The sequence below is a fragment of the Pecten maximus genome, chromosome 3, assembly GCF_902652985.1.
Source record: "Pecten maximus chromosome 3, xPecMax1.1, whole genome shotgun sequence".
NCBI lineage: Eukaryota > Metazoa > Mollusca > Bivalvia > Pectinida > Pectinidae > Pecten > Pecten maximus.
In genome coordinates this window covers 52,630,326-52,649,439 of record NC_047017.1, presented here as the reverse complement: position 1 = coordinate 52,649,439, position 19,114 = coordinate 52,630,326, and positions in this window count along the sequence as shown.

Below are 19,114 nucleotides of genomic sequence, written 5' to 3'. Positions count from 1 at the left end.
TTTCAGCATATAAGTGCGAACTATTTAAACCTTAGTTTTTGCACTGGTTGGACAGCCCACGGGAAATAAACGTATCCCATCTAATCACGTTCATGTACCCCATCTGATCACGTTCATGTACCCCATCTGATCACGTTCATGTACCCCATCTGATCACGTTCATGTACCCCATCTGATCACGTTCATGTACCCCATCTGATCACGTTCGTGTACCCCATCTGATCACGTTCATGTACCCCATCTGATTACGTTCATGTACCCCATCTGATCACGTTCGTGTACCCCATCTGATCACGTTCATGTACCCCATCTGATTACGTTCATGTACCCCATCTGATCACGTTCATGTACCCCATCTGATCACGTTCGTGTACCCCATCTGATCACGTTCGTGTACCCCATCTGATCACGTTCGTGTACCCCATCTGATCACGTTCATGTACCCCATCTAATCACGTTCATGTACCCCATCTGATCACGTTCATGTACCCCATCTGATCACGTTCATGTACCCCATCTGATCAAAGCAAGTACGATGAAAGAATGTCACACGATGACACCCGAACCAGACACGAAGGAAACACGAACGTGATTTTTTATTAGGAAGTATATATTAAAAAAATTAAACAAACAATTATTCCTAGGAAAATATTTTAATTAACAATGATTTGAGGATTCAAAAAAATATATTTGAAATAAGAAATAAACAAAATAAATGTTTAAGGGTTAAGTAAAAAAATTAACTGAATAGACACGAGTAATATAAGCGATTTCGAAAGTCGACACTTGAATAAAATTCAAATAGGCTCCCTATGTTATCCAATATTTTAAGGAAGAGAGGGAACTAACGGAAAGCAGAGAAAATATCAGTCTTTCATTTAACTGATATAAAACTTGTAGATCATTTTTTTGTATATGGCACATGGGAATACTGGGGAAACTTAATTTTGGTTGTGTTAGTCGACACCGTGGCACACTCGATGACATCGTACTATAATAGGGTTAGGCATATTGTGAGGGCTTGACGTAGTCGTCTTACCTTCTTAAGACCATCGGACAGCTTCTTGTTTGATTCGTAGTGCATGAGGAGAAACATGCCCACTATCACCGATAATAACACGAAGAGAAGACAAACAAAGATTTGACAATATGCCCTCACGATGGCCTTGCGGAGGACAGGATGTCCTCACAATGGCTTTACGGAAGACAAGATGCCCTCACAATGGCCTTACGGAGGACAAGATGCCCTCACAATGGCCTTACGGAGGACAAGATGCCCTCACGATGACTTTACGGAGGACAAGATGCCCTCACGATGGCTTTACGGAGGACAAGATGCCATCACAATGGCCTTACGGAAGACAGGATGCCCTCACAATGGCCTTACGGAAGACAAGATGCCCTCACAATGGCCTTACGGAAGACAGGATGCCCTCATGATGGCTTTACGGAAGACAGGATGTCCTCACGATGGCTTTACGGAGGACAAGATGCCCTCACGATGACTTTACGGAGGACAAGATGCCCTCACGATGACTTTACGGAAGACAAGATGCCCTCACAATGGCCTTACGGAAGACAGGATGCCCTCACAATGGCCTTACGGAAGACAAGATGCCCTCACAATGGCCTTACGGAAGACAGGATGCCCTCATGATGGCTTTACGGAAGACAGGATGTCCTCACGATGGCTTTACGGAGGACAAGATGCCCTCACGATGACTTTACGGAGGACAAGATGCCCTCACGATGACTTTACGGAAGACAAGATGCCCTCACAATGGCCTTACGGAAGACAGGATGCCCTCACAATGGCCTTACGGAAGACAGGATGCCCTCACGATGGCTTTACGGAAGACAGGATGTCCACACGATGGCTTTACGGAAGACAAGATGCCCTCACGATGGCTTTATGGAAGACAGGATGTCCTCACGATGGCTTTACGGAAGACAAGATGCCCTCACGATGACTTTACAGAGGACAAGATGCCCTCACGATGGCTTTACGGAGGACAAGATGCCCTCACGATGGCTTTACGGAGGACAAGATGCCCTCACGATGACTTTACAGAGGACAAGATACCCTCACGATGGCTTTACGGAAGACAAGATGCCCTCACGATGACTTTACAGAGGACAAGATGCCCTCACGATGGCTTTACGGAGGACAAGATGCCCTCACGATGGCTTTACGGAGGACAAGATGCCCTCACGATGGCTTTACGGAGGACAGGATGTCCTCACGATGGCTTTACGGAAGACAAGATGCCCTCACAATGGCTTTACGGAAGACAAGATGCCCTCACAATGGCCTTACGGAGGACAAGATGCCCTCACAATGGCCTTACGGAGGACAAGATGCCCTCACGATGACTTTACGGAGGACAAGATGCCATCACGATGGTTTTACGGAGGACAAGATGCCCTCACAATGGCCTTACGGAAGACAGGATGCCCTCACAATGGCCTTACGGAAGACAGGATGCCCTCATGATGGCTTTACGGAAGACAGGATGCCCTCACGATGGCTTTACGGAGGACAAGATACCCTCACGATGACTTTACGGAAGACAAGATGCCCTCACGATGGCTTTACGGAAGACAGGATGTCCACACGATGGCTTTACGGAAGACAAGATGCCCTCACGATGGCTTTACGGAAGACAGGATGTCCTCACGATGACTTTACAGAGGACAAGATGCCCTCACGATGGCTTTACGGAGGACAAGATGCCCTCACGATGGCTTTACGGAGGACAAGAGATGCCCTCACGATGGCTTTACGGAGGACAAGATGCCCTCACGATGGCTTTACGGAGGACAAGATGCCCTCACGATGACTTTACGGAGGACAAGATGCCCTCACGATGGCTTTACGGAGGACAAGATGCCCTCACGATGGCTTTATGGAGGACAAGATGCCCTCACGATGACTTTACGGAGGACAAGATGCCCTCACGATGGCTTTACGGAAGACAGGATGCCCTCACGATGGCTTTACGGAGGACAAGATGCCCTCACGATGGCTTTACGGAGGACAAGATGCCCTCACGATGACTTTACGGAGGACAAGATGCCCTCGCGATGGCTTTACGGAGGACAAGATGCCCTCACGATGGCTTTACGGAGGACAAGATGCCCTCACGATGACTTTACGGAGGACAAGATGCCCTCACGATGGCTTAACGGAGGACAAGATGCCCTCACGATGGCCTTACGGAAGACAGGATGCCCTCACAATGGCCTTACGGAAGATAGGATGCCCTCACGATGGCTTTACGGGGGACAAGATACCCTCACGATGGCTTTACAGAGGACAAGATGCCCTCACGATTGCCTTACGGAGGACAAGCTTCCCTAACGATTGCCTTACGGAGGACAAGATGCCATAACGACGGCCTTACGGAGGACAAGATGCCCTAACGACGGCCTTACGGAGGACAAGTTTCCCTAACGACGGCCTTACGGAGGAGAAGATGGACAAACTAATTTAACACGAAATGAAACCAAGGTCTTTAGGCATTTTTTTGGTGTGGCGAAGACTTTGAAATCACTCAGAAAGTTGCTGCCAGAGCCTTGGAAAATCCTACGGCGATTTTAAATGACAAGATGCACTCACGAATGGCCCAATGCTTTCACAATTTAAGGTAGTTATCTAAGAACATACTATAACTACGTGATCTTTCTACCTTTTATTCCAACTAATTAGTTAATACGTTGACATCTGTGATTGAAGCAGACACTTTAAGCTAGAATACATAAACATGTACAAATCATTAATTAATAGTTTTGCTTTTAAAATTGTGATCGATGAACATCGCTTGAAGATAATTAAGATATACCTGTAATGCTTCAGTGTATTATTTGTTATATAATCTGATGACTACTCGAGCAAAATTATTTTCGTGTTTTACGGGCATTCAATTACCTTAATTAGGTTATCAAAACTAGTGAGAATTTCCCTATTACCTTGGCCACAATCTGCCGTACACGTACGTCTATTCCTCCAGTAAATCAACGCCAAAAAGCTCAAGAGCCCCGCACCATCATCACGCGACATTTCGAGCACGCACACCGCCCGTAAGCTCTTTCGATGGATGTTGAGTATTTCAAACAAACTAAAAACGGGAAGTTGCATTCGACGTAAGACGTGCGCTGGTCTTGGGAAGAAAACCGGTGGTCCAAGACGCAGGTCGACCGCAAGGTAAACGCATGTCTCTCGCGCATATGGAGTACGATAGACACATCCACGAAGGACGACATCAACCAACCGCACGGAGCTAATGTGGCATCTTATTCTTTTACGCATAACAATCATAGCCTCGCCTTACTCTCATGCTGATCTGGAGTTGTATAATTGAAGACAATCTGACATCTCATTGCTGTTCCCTCGAAGGTGACAGCACAGAAATTGTGAATCCAAAACCAAACATGTTCCAAACGGTCAAGGCGACAGTACGGCCATTACACGACCTCTACGAATCTCATCAATAGCGACACAGATCTTCTGGTTATAACCGAAGATTAAACATAACGAATGTGGTCGTGTGCTATTTATATCACGGACGAGAGTTGTCATAACATCGTTAATTGTACATTTTCTGTACCTTAAATCAAACTCAGGGTCACATGGGTTACAGCTCTAAATAATTTGATGATTATACATTCTAGGATATAAATCGAGACATATTCCGGGACACCTCGTTTCAAATCCGTTTTACATTTCGGCGTTGGGAGTATGGCAGTGTTCAACTATGTTGATCATATGTCTCCTCGTGTGTTACTTCCCATCCCGTGTACCGGACAAACTCCTGTGTTCCCTACCATCCCGTGTACCGGACAAACTCCTGTGTTCCCTACCATCCTGTGTACCAGACAAACTCCCGTGTTCCCTACCATCCCGTGTACCGGACAAACTCCTGTGTTCCCTACCATCCCGTGTACCGGACAAACTCCTGTGTTCCTTACCATCCTGTGTACCAGACAAACTCCTGTGTTCCCTACCATCCTGTGTACCAGACAAACTCCTGTGTTCCCTACCATCCTGTGTACCAGACAAACTCCTGTGTTCCCTACCATCCTGTGTACCAAGCTCCTGTGTTCCTTACCATCCTGTGTACCGGACAAACTCCCGTGTTCCTTACCATCCCGTGTACCGGACAAACTCCCGTGTTCCCTACCATCCCGTGTACCAGACAAACTCCCGTGTTACTTACCATCCCGTGTACCAGACAAACTCCTGTGTTCCCTACCATCCCGTGTACCAGACAAACTCCTGGGTTCCCTACCATCCTATGTACCAGACAAACTCCTGGGTTCCCTACCATCCTGTGTACCAGACACACTCCTGTGTTCCCTACCATCCTGTGTACCTGACAAACTCCTGTGTTCCCTACCATCCCGTGTACCAGACAAACTCCCGTGTTCCTTACCATCCTGTGTACCAGACAAACTCCTGTGTTCTCTTCCATCCTGTGTACCAGACAAACTCCCGTGTTCCCTACCATCCCGTGTACCAGACAAACTCCTGTGTTCCTTACCATCCTGTGTACCAGACAAACTCCTGTGTTCCCTACCATCCTGTGTACCAGACAAACTCCTGTGTTCCCCACCATCCTGTGTACCAGATAAACTCCCGTGTTCCCTACCATCCTGTATACCAGACAAACTCCTGTGTTCCCCACCATCCTGTATACCAGACAAACTCCTGTGTTCCCCACCATCCTGTGTACCAGATAAACTCCCGTGTTCCCTACCATCCTGTATACCAGACAAACTCCTGTGTTCCCCACCATCCTGTGTACCAGATAAACTCCCGTGTTCCCTACCATCCTGTATACCAGACAAACTCCTGTGTTCCCTACCATCCTGTTTACCAGACAAACTCCTGTGTTCCTTACCATCCTGTATACCAGACAAACTCCTGTGTTCCCTACCATCCTGTGTACCAGACAAACTCCTATGTTACCTACCATCCCGTGTACCAGACAAACTCCCTTGTTCCCTAACACCCTGTGTACCAGACAAACTCCCGTGTTCCCTACCATCCTGTGTACCAGACAAACTCTCGTGTTACCTATCATCCTGTGTACCAGACAAACTCCTGTGTTCCCTACCATCCTGTGTACCAGACAAACTCCTGTGTTCCTTTTCATCCTGTGTACCAGACAAACTCCTGTGTTCCCTATTATCCCGTGTACCAGACTAACTCCTGTGTTCCCTAACACCCTGTGTACCAGACAAACTCCCGTGTTCCCTACCATCCTGTGTACCAGACAAACTCTCGTGTTACCTACCATCCTGTATACCGGACAAACTCCTGTCTTCCCTACCATCCCGTGTACCAGACAAACTCCCGTGTTCCATAGCATCCTGTGTACCGGAAAAACTCAGGTGTTCCCTACCATCCCGTGTACCAGACAAACTATTGTGTTCCCTACCATCCTGTGTACCGGACAAACTCCTGTGTTCTCCTACCATCCCGTGTACCAGACAAACTATTGTGTTCCCTACCATCCTGTGTACCGGACAAACTCCTGTGTTCTCCTACCATCCCGTGTACCAGACAAACTATTGTGTTCCCTACCATCCTGTGTACCAGACAAACTCTCGTGTTACCTATCATCCTGTGTACCAGACAAACTCCTGTGTTCCCTACCATCCTGTGTACCAGACAAACTCATGTGTTCCCTACCATCCCGTGTACCAGACTAACTCCTGTGTTCCCTAACACCCTGTGTACCAGACAAACTCCCGTGTTCCCTACCATCCTGTGTACCAGACAAACTCTCGTGTTACCTACCATCCTGTGTACCAGACAAACTCTCGTGTTACCTAACATCCCGTGTACCAGACAAACTATTGTGTTCCCTACCATCCTGTGTACCGGACAAACTCCTGTGTTCTCCTACCATCCCGTGTACCAGACAAACTATTGTGTTCCCTACCATTCTGTTTACCAGACAAACTCCTGTGTTCCCTACCATCCTGTGTACCAGACAAACTCCTGTGTTCCCTACCATCCTGTATGCCAGACAAACTCCTGTGTTCCCTACCATCCTGTGTACCAGACAAACTCCCGTGTTCCCTACCATCCCGTGTACCAGACAAACTATTGTGTTCCCTACCATTCTGTTTACCAGACAAACTCCTGTGTTCCCTATTATCCCGTGTACAAGACAAACTCCTGTGTTACCTACCAAGCTGTGTACCAGACAAACTCCTGTGTTCTCCTACCATCCCGTATACCAGACAAACTATTGTGTTCCCTACCATTCTGTTTACCAGACAAACTCATGTGTTCCCTACCATCCCGTGTACCAGACAAACTCCTGTGTTCCCTACCATCCTGTGTACCGGACAAACTCCTGTGTTCCCTACCATCCTGTGTACCGGACAAACTCCTGTGTTCCCTACCATCCCGTGTACCAGACAAACTATTGTGTTCCCTACCATTCTGTTTACCAGACAAACTCATGTGTTCCCTACCATCCCGTGTACCAGACAAACTCCTGTGTTCCCTACCATCCTGTGTACCGGACAAACTCATGTGTTCCCTACCATCCTGTGTACCGGACAAACTCCTGTGTTCCCTACCATCCCGTGTACCAGACAAACTATTGTGTTCCCTACCATTCTGTTTACCAGACAAACTAATGTGTTCCCTACCATCCCATGTACCAGACAAACTCCTGTGTTCCCCACTATCCTGTGTACCAGACAAACTCCTGTGTTCTCTACCATCCTGTGTACCAGACAAACTCCTGTGTTCCCTACCATCCCGTGTACCAGACTAACTCCCGTGTTCCCTACCATCCTGTGTACCTGACAAACTGCTGTATTCCCTACCATCCTGTGTACCAGACAAACTCCTGTGTTCCCTACCATCCTGTGTACCAGATAAACTCCCGTGTTCCCTACCATCCCGTGTACCAGACAAACTCCTGTGTTCCCTACCATCCTGTGTACCGGACAAACTCCTGTGTTCCCTACCATCCCGTGTACCAGACAAACTATTGTGTTCCCTACCATTCTGTTTACCAGACAAACTCATGTGTTCCCTACCATCCCATGTACCAGACAAACTCCTGTGTTCCCCACTATCCTGTGTACCAGACAAACTCCTGTGTTCTCTACCATCCTGTGTACCAGACAAACTCCTGTGTTCCCTACCATCCTGTGTACCGGACAAACTCCTGTGTTCCCTACCATCCCGTGTACCAGACAAACTATTGTGTTCCCTACCATTCTGTTTACCAGACAAACTCATGTGTTCCCTACCATCCCATGTACCAGACAAACTCCTGTGTTCCCCACTATCCTGTGTACCAGACAAACTCCTGTGTTCTCTACCATCCTGTGTACCAGACAAACTCCTGTGTTCCCTACCATCCCGTGTACCAGACTAACTCCCGTGTTCCCTACCATCCTGTGTACCAGACAAACTGCTGTATTCCCTACCATCCTGTGTACCAGACAAACTCCTGTGTTCCCTACCATCCTGTGTACCAGACAAACTCCCGTGTTCCCTACCATCCCGTGTACCAGACAAACTCCTGTGTTCCCTACCATCCTGTGTACCAGACAAACTCCTGTTTTCCCTACCATCCTGTATGCCAGACAAACTCCTGTGTTCCCTACCATCCTGTGTACCAGACAAACTCCCGTGTTCCCTACCATCCCGTGTACCAGACAAACTATTGTGTTCCCTACCATTCTGTTTACCAGACAAACTATTGTGTTCTCTACCATCCTGTGTACCGGACAAACTCCTGTGTTCTCCTACCATCCCGTGTACCAGACAAACTATTGTGTTCCCTACCATTCTGTTTACCAGACAAACTATTGTGTTCCCTACCATCCCGTGTACCAGACAAACTCCTGTGTTCCCTACCATCCTGTGTACCGGACAAACTCATGTGTTCCCTACCATCCTGTGTACCGGACAAACTCCTGTGTTCTCCTACCATCCCGTGTACCAGACAAACTATTGTGTTCCCTACCATTCTGTTTACCAGACAAACTAATGTGTTCCCTACCATCCCGTGTACCAGACAAACTCCTGTGTTCCCTACCATCCTGTGTACCGGACAAACTCATGTGTTCCCTACCATCCTGTGTACCGGACAAACTCCTGTGTTCCCTACCATCCCGTGTACCAGACAAACTATTGTGTTCCCTACCATTCTGTTTACCAGACAAACTCATGTGTTCCCTACCATACCGTGTACCAGACAAACTCCTGTGTTCCCTACCATCCTGTGTACCGGACAAACTCCTGTGTTCCCTACCATCCTGTGTACCGGACAAACTCCTGTGTTCCCTACCATCCCGTGTACCAGACAAACTATTGTGTTCCCTACCATTCTGTTTACCAGACAAACTCATGTGTTCCCTACCATCCCATGTACCAGACAAACTCCTGTGTTCCCCACTATCCTGTGTACCAGACAAACTCCTGTGTTCTCTACCATCCTGTGTACCAGACAAACTCCTGTGTTCCCTACCATCCCGTGTACCAGACTAACTCCCGTGTTCCCTACCATCCTGTGTACCAGACAAACTGCTGTATTCCCTACCATCCTGTGTACCAGACAAACTCCTGTGTTCCCTACCATCCTGTGTACCAGACAAACTCCTGTGTTCCCTACCATCCTGTGTACCAGACAAACTCCTGTGTTCCCTACCATCCTGTATGCCAGACAAACTCCTGTGTTCCCTACCATCCTGTGTACCAGACAAAACTCCCGTGTTCCCTACCATCCCGTGTACCAGACAAACTATTGTGTTCCCTACCATTCTGTTTACCAGACAAACTCCTGTGTTCCCTATTATCCCGTGTACAAGACAAACTCCTGTGTTACCTACCAAGCTGTGTACCAGACAAACTCCTGTGTTCTCCTACCATCCCGTATACCAGACAAACTATTGTGTTCCCTACCATTCTGTTTACCAGACAAACTCATGTGTTCCCTACCATCCCGTGTACCAGACAAACTCCTGTGTTCCCTACCATCCTGTGTACCGGACAAACTCCTGTGTTCCCTACCATCCTGTGTACCGGACAAACTCCTGTGTTCCCTACCATCCCGTGTACCAGACAAACTATTGTGTTCCCTACCATTCTGTTTACCAGACAAACTCATGTGTTCCCTACCATCCCGTGTACCAGACAAACTCCTGTGTTCCCTACCATCCTGTGTACCGGACAAACTCTGTGTTCCCTACCATCCTGTGTACCGGACAACTCCTGTGTTTCCCTACCATCCCGTGTACCAGACAAACTATTGTGTTCCCTACCATTCCTGTTTACCAGACAAACTATGTGTTCCCTACCATCCCATGTACCAGACAAACTCCTGTGTTCCCCACTATCCTGTGTACCACAGACAAACTCCTGTGTTCTCTACCATCCTGTGTACCAGACAAAACTCCTGTGTTCCCTGACCAATCCCGTGTACCAGACTAACTCCCGTGTTCCCTACCATCCTGTGTACCTGCAAACTGCTGTATTCCCTACCATCCTGTGTACCAGACAAACTCCTGTGTTCCCTAACCATCCTGTGTACCAGATCAACTCCCGTGTTCCCCCAAACCCTCCCCCTGTACCAGCAAATTCCCCGTGTTTCCCTAACCCTCCTTTTTTTACGGAAAAACTCCTGTGTTTTTCCCTACCATCACCCCCGTACCCGGAACCCCAAAGATTTTGTTCCCCACCATTCTGTTTTACCAGCAAACTCCCTGTGTTCCCCCAACCATCCATTACCGAAAAAAATCCGGGGTTCCCCCCTATCCCCCGTGTACCAACCCCCCCCCTGTTGTTTCCCCTTTAACCCATTTCCCTTTGTGTACCAGACAAACTCCCGTGTTCCCTCAAACCCCCGTTTACTCCGGGCAAACTCCTGTTTTTTTTTCCCTCCCCTCCCTTTTTTCCCCGACAAACCCTTTTTTTTCCCCCAAACCCTTTTGTTTTAAACCCAAAAAACTCCCCGGGGGGCCCTAAACCCTCCCCATTTTACCAGCCCAAAATTTTTTGTTCCCCCCTTTCCCGTGGGGACCCAAAAACTTTCCCGTGTTCTTCCCCTTTTGTGTCCCCAAAAAAATCCCGGGTTTCCCTACCATCCCCCTGTTTCCAGGGGCTAACTCCCCCGTTTTTCCCTTAACCCCTCCTTTTTTAACCCAGAAAAAAACTGCTTTTTATTTTCCCAAACCCTCCTGTTTACCAGACAAACTCCTTGTTCCCTACCCATCCGGGGGGTACCCCGCAAACTCCCGGGTTTTCCCCACCCATCCCCTTTTCCAAAACAAAACCCCGTGTTCCCTACCATCCTGTGTACCAGAAACCCAAATCCGGGGTTCCCCCTCCATTCCCTTTTGGCCGAGAACCCCAAACCCCCCTTTTCCTTTTTGTTCCCTTAAACCCTCCCCGTTTTTAACCCCGACAAACTCCCCCCGTGTTCCCTCCCTCCCGTTTTTACCAGACAAAACCCGGGGGTTTCCCCCCAAAAACCTTTTTTGGGACCAGACCAAAAATGGTTCCCCCTCACCCGTATGCCAAAACCAAATCCCGTGTTTCCCCAGCCCTAGGTTACCAAACAAATCCCCTGTTTTCCTACCATCCCGGGGGGGGTTTAAAAACAAACTATTGGGTTCCCTACCAATTTTGTTTTACCAGAAAACTATTTTGGGGTTCTCTAAAAGGTGTCCGGCAAACTTTTCCCTTTTGTTTCCCTAAGGCCCCGTAAGACCCGTTCCCCCCCCACTAGACCCGACAAAAGGCCCAAAAAATACCGTTAACCAGGGGGAAAAACCGGGGCCCCCCCCCTGTGTAAGGACCCCCTTTTCCCCACCCCCCCCCGGGGTACCCGGGGCAAACCCCCCTTTTCCCCCTTCCCCCCATTTCCAGGCCCCATTTTGGTTTCCCCCCTTTGTTTCCCCCAAAAACCCCGTGTTCCCTACCATCCCCGTGACCAGCACCCCGCCCCCAATGGGGACCCGGGGGAAAAAAACTGGGGGTTTTAAACCGGGGGGAAAGGAACCCCAAAAAACCCCCCCCTGCCCCCCCATCCCCGTGAAAAAAAAACCCAAACTAATTGGTTCCCCTACCCATTCCCCCGTTTACCAGGGCCCCCCCCCTGTGGTTTTCCCACCCCCTGGGGGCCCATTTTCAAACCCTTTTGTTCCCCCCCTAAACCCGGGCCAACAAAATCCTTGTTCCCAAAACCCCCTGTTACCCCCCAAAATTTGTTTCCCCCCATCCCGTGAAACCGGGAAAAACCCCGTGGTTTCCCCACCATCCTTTTTAAAACCCCAAATTGGTTTTCCCACCCCTCCTGTTTACCAGAAAAAACTTTTGTGGGTTTCCCTTTAAAACCCCCCTTGTACCCAAAACAAACCCCCCCGTGTTCCCACCATCCCCCCGTACCAGACAAACTTTCCTTTTTTGTTCCCTACCCTCCCGTTGCCCAAAAAACTCCTGTGGTTTCCCATACCATCCCGTGTACCAGACAAAATCCCGTGTTTTCCCACCCATCCCCCCTTTTTCCCCGACCAAAATTGGGGTTTTTCCCCCCCATTGGTTTACCAGACAAACTCCTGTGGGTTTACCATTTTCCCCCGTAACCCAAAAAAAACCCCCCTTTGGCCACCAACCCCCGTACCCCCGACAAAAACCCCCCCCCGGGGTTCCCTTTTCCATTCCTGTGCCAGACCCAAAAATCCTTGTTTCCCCCACCATCCCGTGTACCAGACAAACTCCCGTGTTCCCTACCAAACCCGGGTAAAAGACCCAAACATGGGGTTTCCCCCCACCATTCCCGTTTACCGGGCAAACCCCCCTGTGTTTCCCTTTCCCCGTGTAAAAAAAAAAACTCCCTGTGCCTACCAAGTTTGGACCAACCCAAAACCCCCGTTCCCCACCCTTTCCCGTGTACCAAAACCCCAAAATCCTGTGTTCCCCTTTCCCAAAACCCCTCCCTGTTTTTACCCGGCCAAACTCCCGTGTTCCCTACCATCCGGGGTACCAAAAAATTTCCCGTTTTCCCCTACCAAATTCCTGTTTACCATTTTTTTAAAAACCCACTCCCGGGTTTCCCTACCATCCCTGTGTACCAGTCAAACTCCTGTGTTCCCTACATCCTGTGTACCAGACAACTCCCTTGTTCCCTATCATCCTGTTACCGGACAAACTCATATGTTCCCTACCATCCCATGTTCAGACATACTCCTGTGTTCCTACCATCCGTTGGACAGAGACAACGTCCGTGTTCCCTACCATCCCGTGTAACCAGAACAAAGCTTCCCTGTGTTCCCTACCATCCACTGTGTACCAGACAAACTCCTGTGTTGCCTACCATCCCGTGTACCAGACAGACTCCCGTGTTCCTTATCATCCTGTGTACCAGACAAACTCCTGTGTTCCCTACCATCCTGTGTACCAGACAAACTCCTGTGTTCCCTACCATCCTGTGTACCAGACAAACTCCCTGTGTTCCCTACCATCCTGTGTACCAGACTAACTCCTGTGTTCCCTACCATCCCGTGTACCAGACAAACTCCTGTGTTCCCTACCATCCCGTGTACCAGACAAACTCCCGTGTTCCCTACCATCCTATGTACCAGACAAACTCCTGTGTTCCCTACCATCCTGTGTACCAGACAAACTCCCGTGTTCCCTACCATCCTGTGTACCAGACAAACTCCTGTGTTCCCTACCATCCTGTGTACCAGACAGACTCCTTTGTTCCTTACCATCCTGTCTACCAGACAAACTCGCGTGTTCCCTACCATTCTGTGTACCAGACAAACGCATGTGTTCCCTACCATCCTGTGTACCAGACAAACTCATGTGTTCCCTTTCATCCTGTGTACCAGACAAACTTCTGTGTTCCCTACCATCCTGTGTAACCAGACAAACTCATGTGTTCCCCTTTCACCCTGTGTACCAGACAAACTCCAGTGTTCCCTTCCATCCTGTGTACCAGACAAACTATTGTGTTCCCTACCATCCCGTGTACCAGACAAACTATTGTGTTTCCTACCATCCCGTGTACCAGACAAACTCCTGTGTTCCCTACCATCCCGTGTACCAGACAAACTATTGTGTTCCCTACCATTCTGTTTACCAGACAAACTCATGTGTTCCCTACCATCCCATGTACCAGACAAACTCCTGTGTTCCCCACTATCCTGTGTACCAGACAAACTCCTGTGTTCTCTACCATCCTGTGTACCAGACAAACTCCTGTGTTCCCTACCATCCTGTGTACCGGACAAACTCCTGTGTTCCCTACCATCCCGTGTACCAGACAAACTATTGTGTTCCCTACCATTCTGTTTACCAGACAAACTCATGTGTTCCCTACCATCCCATGTACCAGACAAACTCCTGTGTTCCCCACTATCCTGTGTACCAGACAAACTCCTGTGTTCTCTACCATCCTGTGTACCAGACAAACTCTGTGTTCCCTACCATCCCGTGTACCAGACAAACTCCCGTGTTCCCTACCATCCTGTGTACCAGACAAACTCCTGTGTTCCCTACCATCCTGTGTACCAGACAAACTCCTGTGTTCCTACCATCCTGTGTACCAGACAAACTCCCGTGTTCCCTACCATCCCGTGTACCAGACAAACTCCTGTGTTCCCTACCATCCTGTGTACCAGACAAACTCCTGTGTTCCCTACCATCCTGTATGCCAGACAAACTCCTGTGTTCCCTACCATCCTGTGTACCAGACAAACTCCCGTGTTCCCTACCATCCCGTGTACCAGACAAACTATTGTGTTCCCTACCATTCTGTTTACCAGACAAACTATTGTGTTCTCTACCATCCTGTGTACCGGACAAAACTCCTGTGTTCTCCTACCATCCCGTGTACCAGACAAACTATTGTGTTCCCTACCATTCTGTTTACCAGACAAACTCATGTGTTCCCTACCATCCCGTGTACCAGACAAACTCCTGTGTTCCCTACCATCCTGTGTACCGGACAAACTCATGTGTTCCCTACCATCCTGTGTACCGGACAAACTCCTGTGTTCCCTACCATCCCATTACCAGACAAACTATTGTGTTCCCTACCATTCTGTTTACCAGACAAACTCATGTGTTCCCTACCATCCCGTGTACCAGACAAACTCCTGTGTTCCCTACCATCCTGTGTACCGGACAAACTGATGTGTTCCCTACCATCCTGTGTACCGGACAAACTCCTGTGTTCCCTACCATCCCGTGTACCAGACAAACTATTGTGTTCCCTACCATTCTGTTTACCAGACAAACTCATGTGTTCCCTACCATCCCATGTACCAGACAAACTCCTGTGTTCCCCACTATCCTGTGTACCAGACAAACTCCTGTGTTCTCTACCATCCTGTGTACCAGACAAACTCCTGTGTTCCCTACCATCCCGTGTACCAGACTAACTCCCGTGTTCCCTACCATCCTGTGTACCAGACAAACTCCTGTGTTCCCTACCATCCTGTGTACCAGACAAACTCCTGTGTTCCCTACCATCCTGTGTACCAGACAAACTCCTGTGTTCCCTACCATCCTGTGTACCAGACAAACTCCTGTGTTCCCTACCATCCTGTGTACCAGACAAACTCCTGTGTTCCCTACCATCCTGTGTACCAGACAAACTCCTGTGTTCCCTACCATCCTGTGTACCAGACAAACTCCTGTGTTCCCTACCATCCTGTGTACCAGACAAACTCCTGTGTTCCCTACCATCCTGTGTACCAGACAAACTCCTGTGTTCCCTACCATCCTGTGTACCAGACAAACTCCTGTGTTCCCTACCATCCTGTGTACCAGACAAACTCCTGTGTTCCCTACCATCCTGTGTACCAGACAAACTCCCGTGTTCCCTACCATCCTGTGTACCAGACAAACTCCTGTGTTCCCTACCATCCTGTGTACCAGACAAACTCCTGTGTTCCCTACCATCCTGTATGCCAGACAAACTCCTGTGTTCCCTACCATCCTGTGTACCAGACAAACTCCCGTGTTCCCTACCATCCCGTGTACCAGACAAACTATTGTGTTCCCTACCATCCCGTGTACCAGACAAACTATTGTGTTCCCTACCATCCTGTGTACCAGACAAACCATTGTGTTCCCTACCATCCCGTGTACCAGACAAACTATTGTGTTCCCTACCATTCTGTTTACCAGACAAACTCATGTGTTCCCTACCATCCCGTGTACCAGACAAACTCCTGTGTTCCCTACCATCCTGTGTACCAGACAAACTCATGTGTTCCCTACCATCCTGTGTACCGGACAAACTCCTGTGTTCCCTACCATCCCGTGTACCAGACAAACTATTGTGTTCCCTACCATTCTGTTTACCAGACAAACTCATGTGTTCCCTACCATCCCGTGTACCAGACAAACTCCTGTGTTCCCTACCATCCTATGTACCAGACAAACTCCTGTGTTCCCTACCATCCTGTGTACCAGACAAACTCCTGTGTTCCCTACCATCCTGTGTACCAGACAAACTCCTGTGTTCCCTACCATCCTGTGTACCAGACAAACTCCTTGTTCCCTACCATCCTGTCTACCAGACAAACTCGCGTGTTCCCTACCATTCTGTGTACCAGACAAACGCATGTGTTCCCTACCATCCTGTGTACCAGACAAACTCCTGTGTTCCCTTACCATCCTGTGTACCAGACAAACTCCTGTGTTCCCTACCATCCTGTGTACCAGACAAACTCATGTGTTCCCTATCATCCTGTGTACCAGACAAACTCCCGTGTTCCCTACCATCCTGTGTACCAGACAAACTCCTGTGTTCCCTACCATCCCTGTGTACCAGACAAACTCCTGTGTTCCCTACCATCCCGTGTACCAGACAAACTCCTGTGTTCCCTACCATCCCGTGTACCAGACAAACTATTGTGTTCCCTACCATTCTGTTTACCAGACAAACTCATGTGTTCCCTACCATCCCATGTACCAGACAACTCCTGTGTTCCCCACTATCCTGTGTACCAGACAAACTCCTGTGTTCCCTACCATCCTGTGTACCAGACAAACTCCTGTGTTCCCTACCATCCTGTGTACCGGACAAACTCCTGTGTTCCCTACCATCCCGTGTACCAGACAAACTATTGTGTTCCCTACCATTCTGTTTACCAGACAAACTCATGTGTTCCCTACCATCCCATGTACCAGACAAACTCCTGTGTTCCCCACTATCCTGTGTACCAGACAAACTCCTGTGTTCTCTACCATCCTGTGTACCAGACAAACTCCTGTGTTCCCTACCATCCCGTGTACCAGACTAACTCCCGTGTTCCCTACCATCCTGTGTACCAGACAAACTGCTGTATTCCCTACCATCCTGTGTACCAGACAAACTCCTGTGTTCCCTACCATCCTGTGTACCAGACAAACTCCCGTGTTCCCTACCATCCCGTGTACCAGACAAACTCCTGTGTTCCCTACCATCCTGTGTACCAGACAAACTCCTGTGTTCCCTACCATCCTGTATACCAGACAAACTCCTGTGTTCCCTACCATCCTGTGTACCAGACAAACTCCTGTGTTCCCTACCATCCCGTGTACCAGACAAACTATTGTGTTCCCTACCATTCTGTTTACCAGACAAACTATTGTGTTCTCTACCATCCTGTGTACCGGACAAACTCCTGTGTTCTCCTACCATCCCGTGTACCAGACAAACTATTGTGTTCCCTACCATTCTGTTTACCAGACAAACTCATGTGTTCCCTACCATCCCGTGTACCAGACAAACTCCTGTGTTCCCTACCATCCTGTGTACCGGACAAACTCATGTGTTCCCTACCATCCTGTGTACCGGACAAACTCCTGTGTTCCCTACCATCCCATTACCAGACAAACTATTGTGTTCCCTACCATTCTGTTTACCAGACAAACTCATGTGTTCCCTACCATCCCGTGTACCAGACAAACTCCTGTGTTCCCTACCATCCTGTGTACCGGACAAACTGATGTGTTCCCTACCATCCTGTGTACCGGACAAACTCCTGTGTTCCCTACCATCCCGTGTACCAGACAAACTATTGTGTTCCCCTACCATTCTGTTTACCAGACAAACTCATGTGTTCCCTACCATCCCATGTACCAGACAAACTCCTGTGTTCCCCACTATCCTGTGTACCAGACAAACTCCTGTGTTCTCTACCATCCTGTGTACCAGACAAACTCCTGTGTTCCCTACCATCCCGTGTACCAGACTAACTCCCGTGTTCCCTACCATCCTGTGTACCAGACAAACTGCTGTATTCCCTACCATCCTGTGTACCAGACAAACTCCTGTGTTCCCTACCATCCTGTGTACCAGACAAACTCCCCGTGTTCCCTACCATCCCGTGTACCAGACAAACTCCTGTGTTCCCTACCATCCTGTGTACCAGACAAACTCCTGTGTTCCCTACCATCCTGTATGCCAGACAAACTCCTGTGTTCCCTACCATCCTGTGTACCAGACAAACTCCCGTGTTCCCTACCATCCCGTGTACCAGACAAACTATGTGTTCCCTACCATTCTGTTTACCAGACAAACTCCTGTGTTCCCTATTATCCCGTGTACAAGACAAACTCCTGTGTTACCTACCAAGCTGTGTACCAGACAAACTCCTGTGTTCCCTACCATCCTGTGTACCAGACAAACTCCCGTGTTCCCTACCATCCCGTGTACCAGACAAACTCCTGTGTTCCCTACCATCCTGTGTACCAGACAAACTCCTGTGTTCCCTACCATCCTGTATGCCAGACAAACTCCTGTGTTCCCTACCATCCTGTGTACCAGACAAACTCCCGTGTTCCCTACCATCCCGTGTACCAGACAAACTATTGTGTTCCCTACCATTCTGTTTACCAGACAAACTATTGTGTTCTCTACCATCCTGTGTACCGGACAAACTCCTGTGTTCTCCTACCATCCCGTGTACCAGACAAACTATTGTGTTCCCTACCATTCTGTTTACCAGACAAACTCATGTGTTCCCTACCATCCCGTGTACCAGACAAACTCCTGTGTTCCCTACCATCCTGTGTACCGGACAAACTCATGTATTCCCTACCATCCTGTGTACCGGACAAACTCCTGTGTTCCCT